This window comes from Hermetia illucens, chromosome 2, assembly GCF_905115235.1.
Source record: "Hermetia illucens chromosome 2, iHerIll2.2.curated.20191125, whole genome shotgun sequence".
NCBI lineage: Eukaryota > Metazoa > Arthropoda > Insecta > Diptera > Stratiomyidae > Hermetia > Hermetia illucens.
The window spans coordinates 107284150-107304992 of NC_051850.1; the positions used below are offsets into that span (position 1 = coordinate 107284150).

General features: G+C 37.4%; 1 long non-coding RNA gene across 1 annotated transcript; it reads right to left on the reverse strand.

Annotated features, from left to right (window-relative positions):
• Positions 1-334: 334 nt before the first annotated feature.
• LOC119649182 lies at positions 335-1146 on the reverse strand. Its single transcript, XR_005249102.1, has 2 exons — positions 893-1146; positions 335-832 (listed from the first exon to the last, which is right to left on the reverse strand). It is a non-coding gene; the product is annotated as an uncharacterized LOC119649182 (long non-coding RNA).
• Positions 1147-20843: the final 19697 nt, after the last annotated feature.

A 20843-nucleotide genomic window follows, 5' to 3' on the forward strand; every position in this document is an offset into this window, starting at 1 on the left:
TGCCCTTTAAGAAGGGTCAGCATGAGATCCCTAGCCAAGGATACTGCTCGTAGGATTAGGAGGAGGACAAGGAAAGTAAGGTGGGGAACTCGCCTTTACGTCACCAATATTTGTATTTTATATCGTAGGCTGAGATCGTTAAATTAACTTTCAGGAGACAGTACAATACAATACAAAACCTAAAAAATCACATCTGAGTGCTTGAAGCGCAGTCTCTCAATCTAACCTAGCCAAGCATGTAACATTGACAAAAACTCTCCGAGCCTAGTGGCCCCTATTGGGTCATCGACGATACCCTTTTGGAACCTAACTAATGAATATGCACACCAACCTCTTGCATAGTAAATACGACGAATTTTGCAATATTTATGAAACAATTTTTAAGCTGTATGACCAGCATATTGAGATTAAGATGTGAAAGTACAAAAGATAATTTTAGGTTAATAATAGTATGTGGCACCCGGTTTTTATGACTGGTTACCAATTGATTGATTTTTCGCCAGTTAAATATAGCCCCCTATTCCACCAGATACGCCGCAGCATCCCCGAAAAGCTGATCTTCTATGTCCGTACTTCGGTGGACCTAAATATGGAATACATGTATATCGTCCTGGTGGAAAGCATGCCGGATAGCAGTTGGTTGCGAAAGGGTTTCGAAGGCAAGAATCGGCTAAGCAATAAGTTGTCGGTGATCCGCAAAACGCGCTATGTACCCCTGGCTTTGGGAAACTGTGTCCGGTGAAATAGTAATGAGGTATAAAATGCGGCGGTTGGTAATGGGAATAAGATCCTCTATTACTTCCAAGGTGTTGCATACTGAATGATGAAATAACTATGAAAATAGAGGAAATATCAAAAGTTGCGGTATTAGAAAAAGAAAATCTCTACTCACCACCAACAATAAATCCTTATTTTTATTGTTTAAATTAAAATTAAAATAATCCGGACGGACTTCTATTGAACTAAAAATTTCGAGTTTCCCAAATATATGAAGAGAAATATGGGGCGGAAACCCTACTTTAACTTATGATTTTCATGGATTTTTAAAACATTTTTTTTTTGCCGCCTTTCGTCTTCTTTTGCTATTTTTATTGAATTTTCTGTCTAAAGGGATGTGGATAGTTAAAATATTTGATAGTTACTGACGTCACGTATGATCTGAGCGTAAAAATGATTTTCCTAGCCTACTGGGAAGGAGCGCTCAAAGGGTTGGGAATTTCTTTTTGTCAGTTTGAAAAGGTACTGAATTTGATTTGAATTTCAAATTAGTGTAAATATGAAAGTAAGTATAAATCGATAGAAATAATATTAAGGAAGCCTTTGTTTCGTTTGGTTCGTCCGGTTAGGGTCGGCTACTTCCCTCGATTATGAGGATGCCCCTTGTCCCTGCTGAATGACTGCCTCGTGTATTTTTGCTCTTTGGATGGCTTGTTCTAACGATGTCTCTCCATGAGCAACGGAATGGCGTCCACCGTCAACCGTGTCATAAGTTTTGATAATTTCGACTTGGTTGACCTCAATTTGAAGTATGTCGCAAATGCACTCATGAAAGACACATTTTAAAATATTTAGAGTATGAATATATGAATTCGAGAGCATCTCCTAAAGGAAGAGAGTACGCAGACTTCTTTTTGACAAAACCCTTTTCGAAGTAAGTCTTTTTTGTTTAGTTTTTATATTTTTTGTTCCTCTTTTTAAGGGACAATAACGAAATGAAAATGTGGATCTAGTGCTTTGAGCCTTTTCATAAATACAGTATATCGTGAAAGAATTAGATTTCTGATCCAAGTATCATTTGAAATGGAATATGGGAATATCAGTATTTGGTGAAAGTACACTCAATATTTTGTAACCATCCCTTTACATGGATTAAGAAATTTGATTCTTTTTGATAAACTGCTTATAAAATGTTCTTAGGTTTTTTGCACTCCACTGTCGTTTTCTCAATTATCCTTAGTATTTTTTGAGATATGACCAACAGTTTTTAATGGGTTTCAAATTCGGGGAATTTCTAAGCAAAGAAAGAATTAAAATGGAGTTGTTTGTAGGCATTCCTGCCTTTTTCGACGTATGGCATGCTACCGACCTGCACATAACGGTCTTGTGGAAATCTTCGAACGAATATGCGGATTTCGTTAGAGTTTCTACCCAGCATTCATCACTAAAGATAACTCCAAATGAGCTGGGAAATTGGAAGGTGAACCTTTCAGGTATGAAAGGTGTTGTGTATTGCATATTTACTTATTATACATATTCGAATGGACATTTGTTCCATTTGTAGCTAGGTCGTAATGTTTATGCATTTAGTTTGTCAGACCATTCACTTTAGTATGAGACTGACACTCAAAGTATTAGAATGTAAGAAATTTGCAGAATTGATTTGGCACCCCACATAACTACAATCGGAGAAAAAATTTTAACCCCCCCCCCCCCCCCCCCTCTTTGCATGTATGGGGAGCCCTCCTTAAAGTCGACGTGGAACACATTTCTACCAAATTTCATGTCAATAGGGGTAACCGTTTCTGAGATAATAGGTGTGACCGACAGAAAGACAGACAGTAAACTTGCCGGTAATTACTACAGCTAGATTGTTTGTAAACGCTTATGCGAAGACCTTTTGTTCTTCAGGAGTCATAGTAAGGTGTCCATTACCAGGACGCATAACGGGAGGGGGAGGGATCCTTCTGGTGGGCCGTCCCTAACACATGCTGCCTTAATAAACTTCTACCCGACCAGTGTGTGGATTTTTCTCCACTCCAGCAGGTGAAAGATTGAACTGATTAACAACGCAAGGATTCCATGCTATCCTGTTGCGTCACGTAGGTGGGCTTCCTTGGTTTGGGAATAAATATCACCTTTACATTATTCCACTTAATTGTAATATCAGTATGTGTTAGGCATGCACAGTATATATTCCAAATATGTAGACCGAGGGCACCTTCTATTACTAGCGAGAAAATGATTCCATCTGTATATTTTACTCGCTCCAGTGATACTACTTTACATGCCAGATTCCAGTCTCTCGGTTGCGGGCTATATGCATATGTCTACCTTGATAATGACTGGAAAGTGGACTTCAAGCATTGTGTGCCATTTCTTCGTCGCTTTCTCTGTACTTACCGCTCTGTAACCGGAGACAATCCAGCTTCCGGTTTCTGGCACTAACCATATTGAGGATCTGCAGGCCGGTTCGTATCAGGTAGTCTAGTAGACTTGATGCTTTTGCGTTGATGTTGGACCTTCTTCAGCATATCCGGAGGGCGTTGACATTACATTCTGCTATTACCCCCATGCGTTTAATAATAATAATAATCATTGGCGCAACAATCCATGTTGGATCAGGGCCTTGAAGTGTGTTAGAGCACTTCATTCAAGACCGTAACGGTACACTAGGAGGCAATGTGGTCAGCATTGCGCTCGCCCGAGATTAGTACCCTGATTTGACTCAGGTGCTCATTCACAGCTGAGTCGACAGGTATCCGACGTCAAATCACGATACAAATTCCACTGTCACCAGTGAGATTTGAACCGCGACCTTCCGTACGAGAGCCTTGCGCTCTAACCACTCAGCTATCCGGACACTGGTTTTCCGATAACATTCCGGTTTGTAAATTCCGGGCAGCTTCCTACATATTGTAAATATAATAGGATCTGCTGTGACTTCAAGATTCTATCTGGCAAATAAATCTTTTCCTGAAACTATCTCCAATTTTATATTCTTCTTCAGAGTCCCTTGCATCCCATTGCAAAGATTCCCATTTCGGATGGCTCGGCTTTCAAGCTTGTTGAGGATTAATCTTCAAATTTTCTTCCGAGAGAGACCAGTAGCCGTCTAGGGCAGCACAGTCGGTGCCAGCCGCAGCCAACAACAGAAACCTCCGGAAACGGAGCTGGACTAGCGGTTTCCAGACCCAAGTTTCCAAGACGCCAGTATGCCACAGTACAAAAAAACATTGATTAGGACAGACTTAGCGCATGTATCCTCACTAGCAAGAGTCTATACATTTTTCTCTGTCTACACCTGAGATCCAGCGGCCTAATCGCGGTCAAACTGGAGCAGGTAGAGACGTGTAGGTCATAATCTTATAACGACACGTTCGCACCATCTCGGCCGCTGTTTCTCCAGCTCTAAACTCGCTTGACCACTACCACCATTAGGTATTATTTTGCGGGGTGGGTTTGCCTTTAGGCACTCATTCTTCTGCTCTTATTTATTTTCTTCCTTCTTTTTTCCTCTTGCTGTGTTTTTACAATTCCGGAGAAAATCGTGAGCCAGTTCGCTTCGACCTCAGTATTTCCGCAACTATATTCTGCGAGGTCACGTTCCCGCCCAGAGTTTGGTTCAAATTCTTCCTCTTGTTACGAACCTTGGGCTGTCCGGATAGCTGAGTGGTTAGAGCGCAAGGCTGTCGTACGGAAGGTCGCGGTTCAAATCTCACTGGTGGCAGTGGAATTTGTATCGTGTTTTGACGAATGAGTGCTGTGAATGAGTACCTGAGTCAAATCAGGGTAATAATCTCGGGCGAGCGCAATGCTGACCACATTGCCTCCTAGTGTACCGTTACGGTCTTGAATGAAGTGCTCTAACACACTTCAAGGCCCTGATCCAACATGGATTGTTGCGCCAACGATTATTATTATTATTGGGCAGTGAAACATGCTCTGATCCTCCGGTATGCCACTGCATATAGGGCAATTTGATGAATCATTCTACCCAAAGCGATATAGATACTTCCTGTAAGAACCATCGTGTCCCGCGAGGAGCTGGGTAATATAGTAGTTGGTCTCCGCCATGTTTCTTTTCAAGCCACACCCTAATGTTGGGAATGAGCCTGCGCATAAGGCGGCTATTCATAGACTCATCGTATCGGCATCGCAGATCACATGCGACTCTGACCTTGCCATCTGTGTGCTCCTCTACACGTCTTGCATGATACAGTATACTCATATCTTTCGCTAGAATGTCGACTAGGATCATGCTCGTCACCACTGGTGCGGCTTCATCTGATGTGGTTCTAAAAGCGTTGCAAACGCTTAGGCCATCAGTTGGTTTACCTGCATCTGTCTTTGGGAGTTTACAAGCGCCGTGGCCTACACAGGCGACGCGTAGAGAAGAATAGATCGCACCACTAGAAGCAATCTTCTACAGTGTTTCGGCCCGCTACTAGAGGGCATGCATACTTAAGTGTTTTCTAAAGTTCAATTTAGCATCAATTATTGCCCTCTTTCTAACCAGAGAGTCCTTCCTGAAGGGTAATTTTTCAATTCGATTCCAATTGGTAGAGTTGAATGTGTTTTTGGTATCCAATGACAAGATGGCCCCGCACCAGCGGAAACCAGGGCATCCATTGCCAAATTCGCCACTGTGCTTATTGCATCTATCGTAGAGTGGCCGTCCCGAACACTATATTCATGCTTAAACAAGCCATTGTTGCTTTCCATGATGGACAGCAGTCTGCTGTAGATGGCCAACATCTTCCCCACTGTATTTAACAGGAAGATCGGGTGATATACTGCTGGATATCCAGGTGGATTATTGGGTTTAAGAAGCAACACCAACTTTTGCTTTTTCTACTGAGCAGGGGATATTTCTTTTAGGCATACCTAGAGATGCTAGCGAAACTAAGCCTCCAGTAAAGCCTCCTTTTTAGGAAATATACTGCTCGCAAACCTGCGATTTCGTTGTGCTACCAGTAGTTGACTTGTCTACTGGGGAGCAATCGCTTTCTGTGTATAGTAAGTATGCAACTTTGATCACCCATTGGGTGATTCAGGTGACTTTTCTCTGGTTGTACCACCCCGGGATATGTTTGGCTAGAGCGCCGCAGAAAAGCTTTCGCCGTACAGCCGGGCAATCCACCCACCACTATGCCGGAGTTTTTTTTTCAAACTCGATTTTTCCAAGCAGATTGCCTAGTCGTCACTGTGAGTATAGTCCTTACTGACTTGCCAAACGACTAAAGTGACGCTCGCGTACGTCTGGCCCACTATAGACTCCAAGTCCCTTCCTTTAAAAGTATACAAGGTTCCAATATTCCCATGCAACAGCTCTTCGAATGCTTCGATACACCGCCCAAATTCGTTGCTCGATTGCTGCTTTCAAGATCTCACGCGTTAAAATCCTCCGGCGAAATCATCGCCCAATTTTTGTGTCTAGAACTAAAGCGCTCAGCACCTGCTCGAACTCGGCAAGTGTAACGCTGGGTGAAACACAGCAGTTATACAAGTGGATCCCTTTCACTTTTGTTTAGACAAATCCATCCTCCGGGTGCTCCATTATTTCTTGGGAGGGTCATTCGCCGCAAGCAAATAGCGTTGCTTCGCGGCGCTTTGCGGTTGATACAAATCAACCTCATCTGCGATGATGTATTGCTTGGAACTGTAATTTGAACTGGGTCTGCTTCTCCAATCTGAATGAAGCCAACGCACCTAAATCATTGTTTGAAAGCCATCTGCTTTCCAAGCCGATAAGATCTAATTGCTTTCCAAGGCTTCGCAAAACTTCTCCTTCGTGTTGATCTCATCAATATCTTCGTAGATTATCGTGATTTCAGGATTGTTAGCCCTTTTGTCGGTTTCCTGTCCTAACGACTTTCCGATTTGGCACACGGATTTGTCTAATACGGCTAATATTATCTCCCAAATTTTTGAATTCGGGATCTGCCTGGGATTGGCACCGTATGACCTTTCAACTCGTTTAGAAGTGTTGATAATCTCTGGTCTTTTCTTCCACCGATCTCCTTTTCCGAGGTACCACTTTTCACCAGACTTCCACATCCTTCTTAACAGATCCACTTCCTTTTCCCGGAGTCCAGACTACTTAAGTTGCACTGGCAGCATCAATCGTCCTCTCCCAATTGGTCGCTGCATCCTGCATCGCTCGAGTGGTCGTCAAGGTTTGTCCCTTTTCTTATACTTCCACTGGGGGTAGTGAGAGCGGGGGCTTATGCTCATACGGTAGAGGATTCGGGAAGAATTTCGAATGCTCCGTCAATGGAATCCGTTCTAGTCACTCCCGCCCGCTTGGAACATTAGATGCAATAGTAGCCAAGGTTCCAGAGACACTGCCCCGACGGCCATGAGCCCGCTTGCGTACTCCCAATTTCATTTGCGAACAAATCCATGCTCATATGCTCATAAAAAAAGAAATAAATGGGGGGGGGGGGGGGGGGGAAACGTGGTGTTGATCTGGTAGTTCCAATTGATGAAAAGCGCCTGGAAGACGATTGGTTTGCTCCACATCAAGATCACAGCGAAGAAGTTCGAGCATTAATAAATAAAACACGAATATTTAATTAATTTCTTAACGTATTTATTTTCTTTGCTAAATTGAGCAAAAGTAAATCGAGAGATAATTGTTCATTGTTCTTTTCTTGTTTGTTTAAATATTTTTAATGATATCTACAGATATATTGCCTCAAAGTTACTTGTCCAAATTATATTTGAATGCAAATCAATCTCATAAATAATAATTTTCATTTTAACTAGATAAGATAATCTAAATCACATTATTCAACAAGTCTCAAAAATTAATTTTAATTTAATTACATCTTATTTACTTTGTTTGAGGATAACCGTGATCTATATTCTCGAAGACAAATTTTTTTCAGTTGTAATTAATTATAATACAAGTTAAGTTAATGTCTCATTCACTTGAAAATGTAAAAGATCGTCTCAACTTTATGTAACTAAAATTGTAATAGATAGGATTAACTAGAAAAGGAAATTTCTAATGTGACTTTTCATTTTTAATTTCTCTTTTATAATAATTTAATATAAATTTTTACCTTTCATCTCTGTTTTTTTATCATATTTTTTTGTTTTATTTTAAATTAACTTTAAGTCTATACTTGCTTTTATATATTTACATTTAGAATAACGCCCAATGTTGACTTAGTTTGGAATCTTGTTTGTTTTCGTGTTTACGTAAAGTACAAAGTAATTTTTACTTATAAATCATGCTAATTGATGATTTCGTTTTTAGTATTTATAGTTCTGAAACGAGTTTGAATATTTTTTGGCAGTTTTCAAATATTATTTTATTCATTCAATCAAAATGATTAGACTTTGGCAGTTTTTAATTTATATATTTTCGCGATAGTCTTAGAATAAAGTGAAAATAATGGAAAAGTCGTGCAGGGAGACGAAATGCGAGGGGGACGAAAATAAGTTTCGGTTGGATTTGTGCCATTGAATTTGAAAGTTTATTTTGCTGGAAAGTTTCATTAAATTATAGTTGCATTTTATAGGAGGTAGATTACTACCCACCAAACTCGAGGAGGCACTCTGATTTTCAGCAATAGAGTTAGGTCAATTTATCTTATCACTTACTTCTTGAAAACATGAGATATTTTGCATTAATTTTTACTTTTACCCATAAACAATGGAGTAATACTTCAAGAGTTTCAAAACTCCAAAATTAAGTAATGACCTTGATTATTGGATGTGATTCCACAAATACATATGTGGAGGAGAAAAAGTTGCTTGAGGTACTTTTCAAAACCAAGCAACAATTTTAGTCATATTGGAGAGATGAAGCTATGTGCACTCCCCCTATAGCTTCCACATACATGTGAGAAGAAATTATATTGTAAAGCTGCACAATCTATAATAGTTAAAAACGCAAACGAAATATTATGTGTATTTATATAATTAACTCCAAGAGAAAAACAGACGGCATACAAACATGTGGAGCACATGCGCCATTGTCATGAAATTAGAATTCTGGAAGACACAGTTAAGATAGAAATTTCATTTTTCAAAGCAAAATTTCATTTGAATATTTACCTACATATATATATTGTTCTAATATGAAAATATTGCTACACTAACATATTTTCGTATTCAAACAAGTGACGAATTATTTATGTGTAAAACAGGCAGCAAACCATCTGCGTGGATGTGCACTGGGTGTATATGTTTAGTGAAAATTATTCGACACGCTATCCAAACAAGTTAAACATTAGCCAACATCGAAATTTCACAAAGGCCAATAAAATTTTTAGCGAGTTAAAAAAATAATGAAACGCAAACGTCTCATTCATGTAAATGATAAATGTTGCAAACATCATAAAAATCTGACATTTTAACATCGACTAAAAATTTTATTGCCATTTGTCCATGTTTTTTGGTTTGTTTTTAATTTTTTAAATTTATTATTTATTAAATTTTTATTGTGTTATTAAATATCTATTCGTTTATAATTTTCTCATGCTGTTCGTTTCGCCCAGTTGCAAAACAACTGTATTTTTAGCACAGGTGTTTTGTTCAAACATTTCATATTTTTACTTTTTAATAGTTTTATTCTATTCGCAACACATTTCACTCAAAATTAGAAATTTTGTTTTTTACTTATACGTCGCCAGTGTTACTTGTGTGGTTATTTATTATAAAATACAGGATATTTTCAACTTTTGACATTTTATCGGGTCTGATTTTTTTTATGAAGTTGATGATGATTTTGGAATTTTCTGTATATCTGGCAGACCTTAGAATATTCAGATTCTTTTCTGTGAAATTTAAATCAAATTATTTTGTGAATTTGGTTTTGAATTGAATTTTATTTATTGTAACCTTGATTATTTCGAATTCTTTCCACATTTAGGTTCACTGTTTCTCAACTTTCAGATTTCTTTCATCCGATTTTGATTTCCTTTTTTTTGCTAAATAATAATTTTTACAATTCATGACAGGCATATCATTGTTCACACGAAATTTGATTCGCTAAGTGAAATTTTTGTTAGTCGTGTTTACCTATTATTCCCTTAAATTTGATAACGTATTTCACTTCAATAGTTTTCTTCTACTATTTTAAAAATTAATAATATCAATATTGGGCTTTATTATTTGCTGTTTAATTTGCTTTATACTAATATTTTAATATTTATTAATGTTGCTTGCATCTTATATTCTTCTTTTTAATGAATTCCTCTATAAGTTTAATGGTTTTTACCTTACATTTCTGCTTCTTTAACACTCTTTCCCATACTTCGTTTCTTGTTATTCTGTCCGATTATGTTTACGCGCTTAAGACTATTGTAAAAAAATTCAATACTGTAATTTTTTATTTTTTGTCTCCTTTATTTTATTTGTTTGTTTGTCTCTTATTGCATTTACGTGTTTAAACTGTTACATACTTCAAGTATTTACTAGCTTATTAACTTCGTTTTATTTAATAGCACACTACGCTAAAGTTAGGTAAGTATATAAATTTTTATACATATTTCAATTTAAAATTTGAATAATAACATTTATTCAAATTGTATTTTTTTGCTTTCATTTTTTAAAACAAAAACAATTTAATACTTTTAATATGACTCGTTTCGTTCAGAAACTTGTCCCATATTTTATGGTGTTTGTTAGTTATCATTCCTTCATTTATTCTCAAAGGTAATCATATAAAAAACTGAACTATATGAAATTAAAAAAAAAATAAAATGTCTGTAGCAGTGGTAGAGGCTTTCGCCTCTGTTTTCTTTCTGTTGTTTCCGTTATTTGCATGGATTGATAACCTTATCCATTTTCTTTTTACATTTTCTTTTGAAAGCATTTAGAAACACCTTTTCATTTTATATGTCTTGAATGTATTATTTTTTTTTATTATTTTCATATTTTTTAAATAGTTCTTTCTATTTATCATAGCCTAATTATACGTGAGTTACTTTTCCTCTTTCTTCCTCCCTTAATGTCTTTAATGTTAGGTAAGTTTAAAAATATTGTTTAAAAACCGTATTGGCAGTGCATCAAACTTTTTTAGGTTTGTATATATACAATAATAATGAGAATATTTATCTAAAAACTTTTAAAAGTATTTCAGAAAAGAAATAAATTACAATTCAATTTAAAGATTAATGATCTAGCATCTTGGTTCTAGTTATATGAGCTAAAAAAGATGAAAAATAAAGGCGAAGCTGCTCGTATGTAACTAATTATTAACGAAGAGATGTTATAAATTACATTGTACTGAACTAATATGAATCACATAGCCTTTAAGAAATATGGGTGTCTTATATAAGAGAACATTGAAGCAACAAAGTATTAACGGTGGTGGTTCGATCCTAAGACACGTTGAAAAAATAAATTTGTGAGGCAAGTCGATATTTTCTGAAGAAACCAGTCATAGAGTTGAAATTATATAATATTGGGGATATTTCTGATATAAACAAAGTTTGAAGGCAGCAGGCAGAGAATATCGAGCAGATTTTTTCGAAGAGGGAAACATTTATAATCCCTCTGAAGAAAGTGGGACTCCAAAACTTCTAAAGCCGTTTATTTAGTGAAAATACCGATAGCACATTGTTCGCGCTTAAAAGGCTCTGTAGCTTTCCCGTTTTCTTTGGGTCAACAAAATGATTACCCCAAGGGGGGCAGCTTGGTAGATTTTTTCCCTTTCATCGAAAAGAAAAGTAGAAAATAAAAAAATCATTGGGATCCCAATGATTTAAATAATTTCAAAGAAAGATACACCAAAATGGAAAAAAAACTTGAACTTTCCAACCGAGCGATTTCTCTAATACAGTTTCAAAAACTTGTTTCGAACTGTTCAAGGTAATCGATCCTTTTCCCTTTTCTCAATATGGGAAAAAAGTTTTCCTATGATTCTTGATGCCAACATTGAAAAGGAAGTGTATCGCGCGTTTTGTGAGCTAGAGAGCAGTACTCCACCTTGTTTCTCACAGAAAATGTTTGTTAAGTCATTTACAGTTCGTATACAATTAATATATTTTTTGATTTTGATTAAGTGAACCATTTTTGAATTACATCAATTTGTCATATTACTTATTGACTGACCCTCAATGCAGAGAAACTGCAAATGTGTTTAAATTGATAATGTTAGTTTACAAGCTGGGCGAATGCACTATCTTCATCTGGATCTTTTATATTTGACACATGAGAACATGTCGCTCCGGCATGGTTGGCGTTTGAGGTACTACTAAGTATTACACTAGTACTGACCATCTTCAGCAAACACTTTAGGCTTAAGAGGTAAAGTAAGAAACCGTAAAGCCGTCATCGTCTGACATTTTTTTTAAAGTTTGAGTGCTAAACCCTAAACAGGGGTCCGTGGACCACGAAAAGTGGGAGTAAGTTGCTCCCAATTTGGTCTGGTCCAGCATTAAGTTGATGCGGACTTAGAACCCCACAATTCTCAAAAAAAATGTCTTCAGCTCTGGCCCGCGGCAGAGATGAGGCAGCGTCTGACGACTTTCCTCTGTCCTGGTAAAAAACCCTAAAGTCGTCATCGCCTGATATTTTTTTAATTGCCTCTCCATTAAAGTCCTGGCTCAGTTCGTCGATGCCGAAAAAGTACAATTATTCCAATATAGAGCAAGTCGTAAACGGGAAGCTCGGCGCGTCAGGTATAAAAGGTTTTGTTGATCTTTTGTGTAAGAATATTTGGGTACTTGACGGTTCCATTTATATATAGCTCGTACCCGATAATGAATTCGATGTAGAATTGATATTATATCTCTTAAGGAGCAATTATTTGATTGGAAAGTCGTAAATTACTTTGTTAATAATAGTAGTATTTCCACCAAACTTTCCAGTATGAAGGTCTATATTAAACCTACATTACTGCCTTCTACGGAGCTGGCATGAACTTAATGGAGGTTCGTAGTACGTTTTCAAAATATATTAATATACTATCACTTCATTTGAGCAGATATTGTAATAGAGAGTATTTTGGGGTCTCAATACAATATTGATAGACCACTACAATTGTTTCAGATTTTTCGGTTGGATAGTTTCTAAGAACGGGTCTTTGAAGCAATTGACTCCTTTTGGTTCACTTCTCCCCTTTGGAATCACAACTAATTACTGTTTTCGAAAATACCAATTAAGGCCTTTCATTTGGTACCTCATATGGCTACATTCGGTGAAAAAAAGAATTGCATTCCTCCTTTGAATTTGGATAAACTGGCGTTCCACAATTGACTTTCTTTGTGATCGACACCTATACGAGCGTCTCAAATCCAAAACATACAGCGTCTTCCGTTCTGTCGCCATGAACAGTTCTGAGTGCTGGCCGATTATCAAAGACAATACACTGCAAACTAGTGGCGAAACACGTCATTATCACACCCGAAATGAAGACATTCCTTATCGTGGAAAAATGGTAAAAGAGAAGTCTTCAATGGTGCGGGCATGTAATGAGCGCTAACTAGAACTCAAAACTTAAGATTAATTTAACTATCAAAGTCGATGGGAAGCGACGAAAAGGCCGCCCGAAACAAGAATAGTTTGATACTAACATAAATGGTGATTTGAGAGCCTCCACCCAGATTTGATTCATTTTTGGTCAATTTTTTCCACAAAAAATTGAACCTTAATTTTTGTATGAAGTAGCTTTATAGTAACGTGAATGGGCAAGGTATCTTTGGCAAACGGTGTTAGCAGAGCGTCGGCAGGGTCCTTCCACAGGTCTATCTATGTTAAATTTAACTATAGACAATCTTTATTTATATTTTATTTATTTTAACTTTGCAAAATATACGCGCATGGCGATGATCTTCTGATATTGTTGAACAGGTATTGCCGGTATGAGCTTCAGCAGAAAGTTTGGCAGTAGGTGCAGATATATTGAAGGAGGAAATAGTTTTTTAATGCCGAAATTTTACCACCAAATATCATGGAGGTCATTGATGTACTCTCAGATATGCAACTCGGCCGAGTCCCTGAATGTTTGAATTTCTGTTGTCATTTGCCTTTGATGTTATTCTTCCTATCATCACAAGGAAGGAAAGTGGCAAAGTCGTTTAGAGCAAGTGGTTTCTTACTTGCGCAATTTGCGGGTTCCTTCTTTTTGGGGAGTGTGTTTAGATCGTCAGGACCACTTCGCTCTCTGTTTGCATTGGAGACTCCCGACTCTCCTCGATTGTATGCAAAATGTCTCTTTGGTGTTGCAGTTGCATTTTGTGTGAGGCAGGAAAATTGCATCGACGCAAAACTGGGATGTCTGGAATTCCCTATTAAGGCAGGCCTAGACCGGATACCGGTTATTGCGCCGTTGATGATGATGATGATGAGGAAAATTGCGTGTACGTATTGTGTGAGGGCTCGATGGACTCTGTATTTCCAGATCTGAGAAGAATGGTAATCACCTATAGCGGCAGTTGCATGTTAGGTAAGATTTGATCACCGAATAACAAATTTCCTCAGAAGGCATGTAGAAGTTATGTATTGGAAGTGTTGTGCATGCTGATGGATGGATGGAGGTCGACCTAAATTTAATCTTTTCTCCGACCAAGAGCCAATATACAAGGTCAGCAGCGGTATTAACTAGGTCTGCCATTTACTCGTATGAATTTCAAACGTGCATTTAGGATGAATAGGTATTTTTACTTGATAATTTCTTTATGCTTTTATGCTGCTTTTTGAGGTACCTCACGTTGACTGACAGCTTAGGATTTCCCTTAGAACGTGGGACTTCAAATGGTGATGCGATATAGATAGTCAGCGCTTCGGAAAAGCGGTAATTATAGGAAGAGTTAATCGACAAAGAATACAAATGGCTACTAAGGGTTTTCAGCCCAGCACATAAAATGGCCTGTTACAAAATCTGATAATAAAGAAGGAGGAAGTAAAAAGTAACAAGGAATAGTTTTGTTTTCAAACCGTAGAAGTCATTGTGCTCCAACGGGCAACATTGAAGAGAAGCTTTGAGTAATATTATTGTAAGTGAAAAAAGCTTGTATAGCATGCATCAGTGTAAACCCTAGGACTAGGCACTCCGCTTAATTCGTACTGACAGTCGGGTACAAACGCCGTAACTATCCATCTGATAGACATTATGAAATCTTCAATACAGGTTCCCAGAACACATGAGCGTATTACGACTCAAAATATTATTCAAAAGTTAGCAATCCTTCATATAACAGCAATCCAGAGCCAAGGATAACACATTAAAACGTTCTTCATATCAGGGAAACATTTTGAATAAGTCAAAAATCGGAATCTAAACCTTCCAGATGAGAAAGGTTTTGGTTTTTAAGTAACGCACGAATTTAATATTATGCTGGCAATCTACAATGTCTTCAGAAGCAGTAAATTCATAAGAAATATGCAATTTTTAGCAGGAATCACACCAAACTTGGCAGTGTAATGGCTTATAACTACGACCTAAGACCAATGAATTTACGAAATGTAATAACATAATAGCATTAATTTTATATCGACAAAAAATATATTTTAATGTCGTGCATGTTTATCATTCCAATTCGTTTCAAATTTTCGAGCATTTTCCGAGAATGAATTTCATTTGTTTTAAGTCCGTGTTTTTATCCTTCCCCACAACAAGCATCAAATTCGGAGGAACTTGTGCACATTTTTAAGGTTTTGTGCACCTTACTAAAATCGATTTACTATCTGTCTGTCTGTATGTTTTTTTTTTATGGATCATTTATTTAACGGACCCATTCGCAGAAACTACCCGACCGAAAAATCTGAAAAAAATCAAGAGGCTTCAACTGTATGGTGCCTAGGCTCCGAAATGCGTGAACGTTCATAGTTCCCACCTTCCCACTAAGTTTGGTGACAATCGGTATAACCGTTTCTGGGAAAAGTACATGTGACAGACAGTAAACTGATTTTATTAAGGATTTGTTGAAACCTTAAAAGCTGGGGAGTTTTGTAATGTGACAGCATAAAAAGCATTAATAAGAAATTACGCATACAACAAATAATCTTCATATGGAAGAGGTGTGGCAGGACGATGGAAAGAGAAAGTGAGTTAGTTGGGAGAGTGCCACCTCACCATTAAATTATCATCTCTTGTTGTATAGTACGAGTATATTTCCACGCGAAACTCGATTCCTCCTTTGTATCGGGTTCCCAACGTCCGTGACCGAGGGATAGTCGGGATTTTAGCGGAACACGTGAGTTCCTTGTGCAATGCGGTTCCCAGATTTTGTCGTGCGCGACGCCCTCCTCGATATGCTCTTTGGGAATTGACAATTTTGTGGCATACTCATCAGTTTCGTGGTCTACTTATCTTTTCCTGATTGTGGGCATTTTATGATGCTGGATTTTTAATTGAGCAACAATGGAGAGAACAGTAGCGTGGATATCATGGTCCAGACCACGGCACGCATGGACAAAATCCGAAGTGTACAGTGAACTATTCCCCATCAAACAAAACCTTTGAAACTATGAAGTTTCAAAAGTCAAGGAAGTAATAGCAACAAATGACACTGCCTTCCTCCATGCTGGCCTCAACATCTCGAATTGTTTTCGAATCAGGCAAATGAAACACTTGCTTTAATTGCCCATATGTAAGCAAATGAACGATCAGTGGTCAACAGCAAAGCCATGATTACATCTTTGTTACAAAAAAAAAGAGTTTTTGGTAATTGTTAAGGTTGCGCAGGTCCTGAATTTTTTTTAAGCCAGCTGGTCGACCTGCGAAATTTCTGCTAAAACCAGCATCCTTGATATTTTCCTCCCTTGATACTTTTAGTGTGCCTCGATCTAGACCACTACTTTCTGTATTAATATTCTAGGTCATCAAAAAGCTTCAAACCCCCGCAGCGAGCAAAGAACTTTGTAAAGGAACTTTGTAAGGAACACGTGCGACTAAACTAGCGGATGATTTGCGCAAGTCACAAACAGATGTCCGTTAATGTTAATGTGCGAACTAAAGACAAAGTGGGTTCCACTAACTTTATGTTTTTCCCAGATGCTCAAAACACGTGGTTAAATGTCAACTTCATCGTGTAATATTGTCTTAGATAATTGAAATCGGAGAAAATATGGAGTTTGGAAATACCGTTTGCGGAAACCGATGATGGTGTTGGGCTCACAATCGTGCGGGATGGTTCCCCCAAAGAAAGAAGCGTTAAGAATTGAGTTAGATTGGCTTATTGATAAATAAGTCATTGAGTCATAAACACCAACAAAATCGTGGATCTCAGTTTGACGGGTAATCGCGCTATCTATATCTGCATTAACGGACAGAGCATCAAAAACGCCTATCGATTCATATATCTAGGGAGCGTGGTTGCTGCGAACGGTGGCATCGAACTGGATTTGCCTGGTGCATTACAAGCGCTAGATCTGTCTAAACCTGTCTAAATTCTGAAAATCCGATTATCTCCACATCAAGTTGAGACTGTTCTGAGGTAGTGTTCTTTCTGTGCTGTTATATAAGAGTAGCGCAAGTGGACTCCGCTATTACCCAAAAGCTGCAAGCTTTCGTCAATACCTATCTGTATCTGTGTAGTATCTTCGGAGCGCAGTTCGAAGATTCACATTGTTGCAAACGAAAAACTTGGTCGTCGCACAGATCTGCCACTCTAAGCCACATAAGCGACGAGAATGGCAGTGGATAGGTCACACACTAAGGAGCTACGCCATCCAGTGGAGTCCAGTCTCCCAAGATAGTCTTTGAGTGGGACGCCCCAAAGTCACTTGGCGCAGAATAGTAGAGGAGGGGGAAGTCGTAGGGGGAGCTAAAGGGCATTTTAGATAACAATGGCGCATGTGTATGGTTGACGCACTATACCACACCAAGGGGTGAAGGGCTACCACATATGCCAATCAATAATGCAAGTTAGAGTCAATAATAGCCCGACAGATGTTAATCAGAGTGAAATTATGCGGTGTTTCCAACGATTAATTAATTGAAATAATGAAACTTGTTGTTTCTTTTTCGTTGGTGTGGGTATTTATTCTTGCAAATACCGATATTTCGGGAACCACTTGTTCCCTTCATCAGTGCAAACAGTGGTTCCCGAAATATCGGTATTTGCAAGAATAAATACCCACACCAACGAAAAAGAAACAACAAGTTTTATTATTTCAATTCCGACAGATGTGTTTGAAGGAAGGGTTGGATTAAAAGGGTTGGCATCTCGACGGTTCAATCTGCCACTGGAGCAGATTACATGAAAAAAGTAAAAGGCACCCTGCTCTATAAGTTCAGCCAAATCGTGGTATATATTAGGATCATATAGATATTATGGCGCGACCTTTCACATCAGCGGATGATATTTCTGTTAACCTTGATAAAACCACAAACGATGTTGGTCAACGAATTAGCGAAAATTAGGACGCTAACTAGAAAAACGACTGCCACTAAACAAAATGTAATAATTGAATACATTTTGGGAAATAAAGACAAGTTTATTTACTTAAGGTCCTTCCGATTTTAAAAACTAGCTGCATGCAAAGGAAAGCAAAGCTCCGAGTATACAATGCGGAAACGAGAGCTATGCTATAATATGGATGTGAAGCATGGCCCCTAACACAAATTTCCAAAAAACTGGTGAAGTCTTCGAGGGGAGGGTTCTGAGAAGAATGATTGTAATAAAACGGGAGGACAAATAGTAGCGAATCAAATACATTCATGAGTTGTATCAATTATTTAACGACAATGAAGTCTCTAAATTAATTAAACCTCGGGGGTAGCAGTGAGCTGGTCACGTTCAACGGATCCTTAAAAGGTTGTTCCAAGGACGAAGGCCGAGAGGAAAACCCTGCAATCGTTGGGCAGATTCCATAGGCAGTGCATCACTGCTCGGTTTCCGAAATTGAAGGACCCAATCGATGGATTGAGATTGTTAGAGAGAGGACATCCTAAAGGCCAAGGCCCGAAATAGGCTGTAAACCCTCGACGATGGCGACGATTAGCTAGTCATCAAGTTCTTCGAAAACTACTTCAAAGAGTAGAGTTGCACGATATATCCATAACGAGTGGCATTGGGTTCCACTCGAAAAGTTAATTTGCTTTATGACGCAGGAGGTGGGTAACTCTCTATTTGACAAATTTTGGGAATTATTTTCATAAAAAACCATTTAAATATTGAAAAGCAAATATCTGAAAAACTTGCTGCCAGCCCAAACTATTTATTGAGAAGTCTCGTGGAAGGATGTCATCAGGGAGCAATCCATGATTTATGGAAAATAAAAATTGCTCAGGTGCTTACAATTCAAATTCCATGAAAGGTGTGATCTCTCCTTGATTTGATGTATTATCCAATGACAATATGGTTGAAGCTGCGAAATATAAACAAAAATAACCAAACTAAATTTTAAAAAAAGGTGAAAATATTAATCTTATTTTTCCGCGTTAAAAGTATATAATTTCACATTAAAAGGTTTAATTTTCCTTAGCAAGCAAATTAAATAGCAAAACTGAATTGAATTATTATTTTTGGCTAATTTCTTCTAACATTTGAGTCTATTTGTGCCTGAAAGATAGATAATTTAGTCAAAATTAAAAAAAAATAACTATACCCTAAGTGGTGAGGCCGTAATTTGAGATAATATCTGATTTTGCTAGTTAAGTGGCACCTGTAAATGCGTGTAATGAATAAAAGGTAATTGCTACCACGAAATATTTATATCTAACAAAAGTTGAACGGAAAATAACATATCTTACAAGTTTTTCTTATCATTATCTAGTTTCATACTGGGCCTCACTCAACTTGGGAACTGTTAGATAAATATAAGCAAACCAGACGATATCAGACAAATAAAGTAAAAGTTGGTAAGGAATGCTAATACAAATCTTTAATTTTCAGAAAAACAATTGAAAAACTTTAGAAAATATCATTGAATCCTAATATTTTTCCGCTTTCTTTTATATTTTTCTTCCTAAACATTATACGATAAATTTAGAATTTTTTTCATTTATTCTTCATTTTCCTTTCAGTGAATTATTTCTTCTATAATTTTTTTTATTACGCTAAACTAAACTAATATGTTGCTTATTTAATGCATTCTTTATAGATATTTACCTACGATGTTATTTATTATAATGTCCTTATTAATTTTTAGTGTAGTTCGCAGATCATTCTAAAATTTAATGGGAATTTACAGTACGTGCGTCTTTGCTCGCCTTGGTTTGCTTTATTAGATTTCATCGTAATCTGCTACTCAGTTGCTTTTGCGTTAGTGACGTTTTTCATTTACAAGGGTTTTGTCATTATTCCTTAATCGTTTTTATATCTAATAATGAGAACTTTTTACAAATTTGTATCTGCTAAAGTTAAAAGTATTTTCTATTCTTATGTTTTGCTAATAGTATGTAGTCTAGAATCAATTGTTTAGTTCTTAGTTGAATGTGTTTTTTCTTTTTTTTCGTCTCTAATGTGTTTTCATTGAATTTTGTCTTTTCAAATGAAATTTGAAGTTGGGAAGAAGTCTAGTGATAAGATTTATTTGTAATGGAATTTGTAAAGGTCTATTGGAACACTACTATGATTTTTTATAATTTTTTTATTTACAATGTCTGGATCATTCTCATTATATTGGTTAGAGATGTTAGTTACTGTGATACGATGTAAACAAGAGATTCATTTGGGTTGGAAAGCTGCCCAACTGAGTATTGTATCTCACGGAAGTTGCCATTTTGATGTTCGTGTTTAATGATCTATTATCAATTCGGTCGGTTTTACCGAGGATTTTTAAGAAAATTAATAAATTACATATAGGAGTGCTGCTTCGATGAAAGCGGCGCATAGCCCGAAGAAATTACCTTTTAAGGGGATTTATGCACACAAAGTTTCAAAATTGACCAAATCAAGAATAAAGTGCAAGGAAATTTTATGAAATAAGAAAGGCCCCAGTTTTTAGACACCGTGAACAAGATAAAGAGGGTGCTCAAAGAACGCACATCCATAATCAAGAAAGCAATAATAACTATCCACAAAAGAAATTGCGGCTTGAACTATTGAAGCTCGTACGCACCATCTTTGTCTGTTCCGGGCAATGCGCTGATTCCACGATTTTCCGTGAAATTTGTACTTTTCATCAACTCTTCTACGCCATGTAGTTTTAAGGCGACCCACTCGGCGGTCATCCTGGGAAAATGGGTTTCATTGCGCGACATAACTCGCAATGGA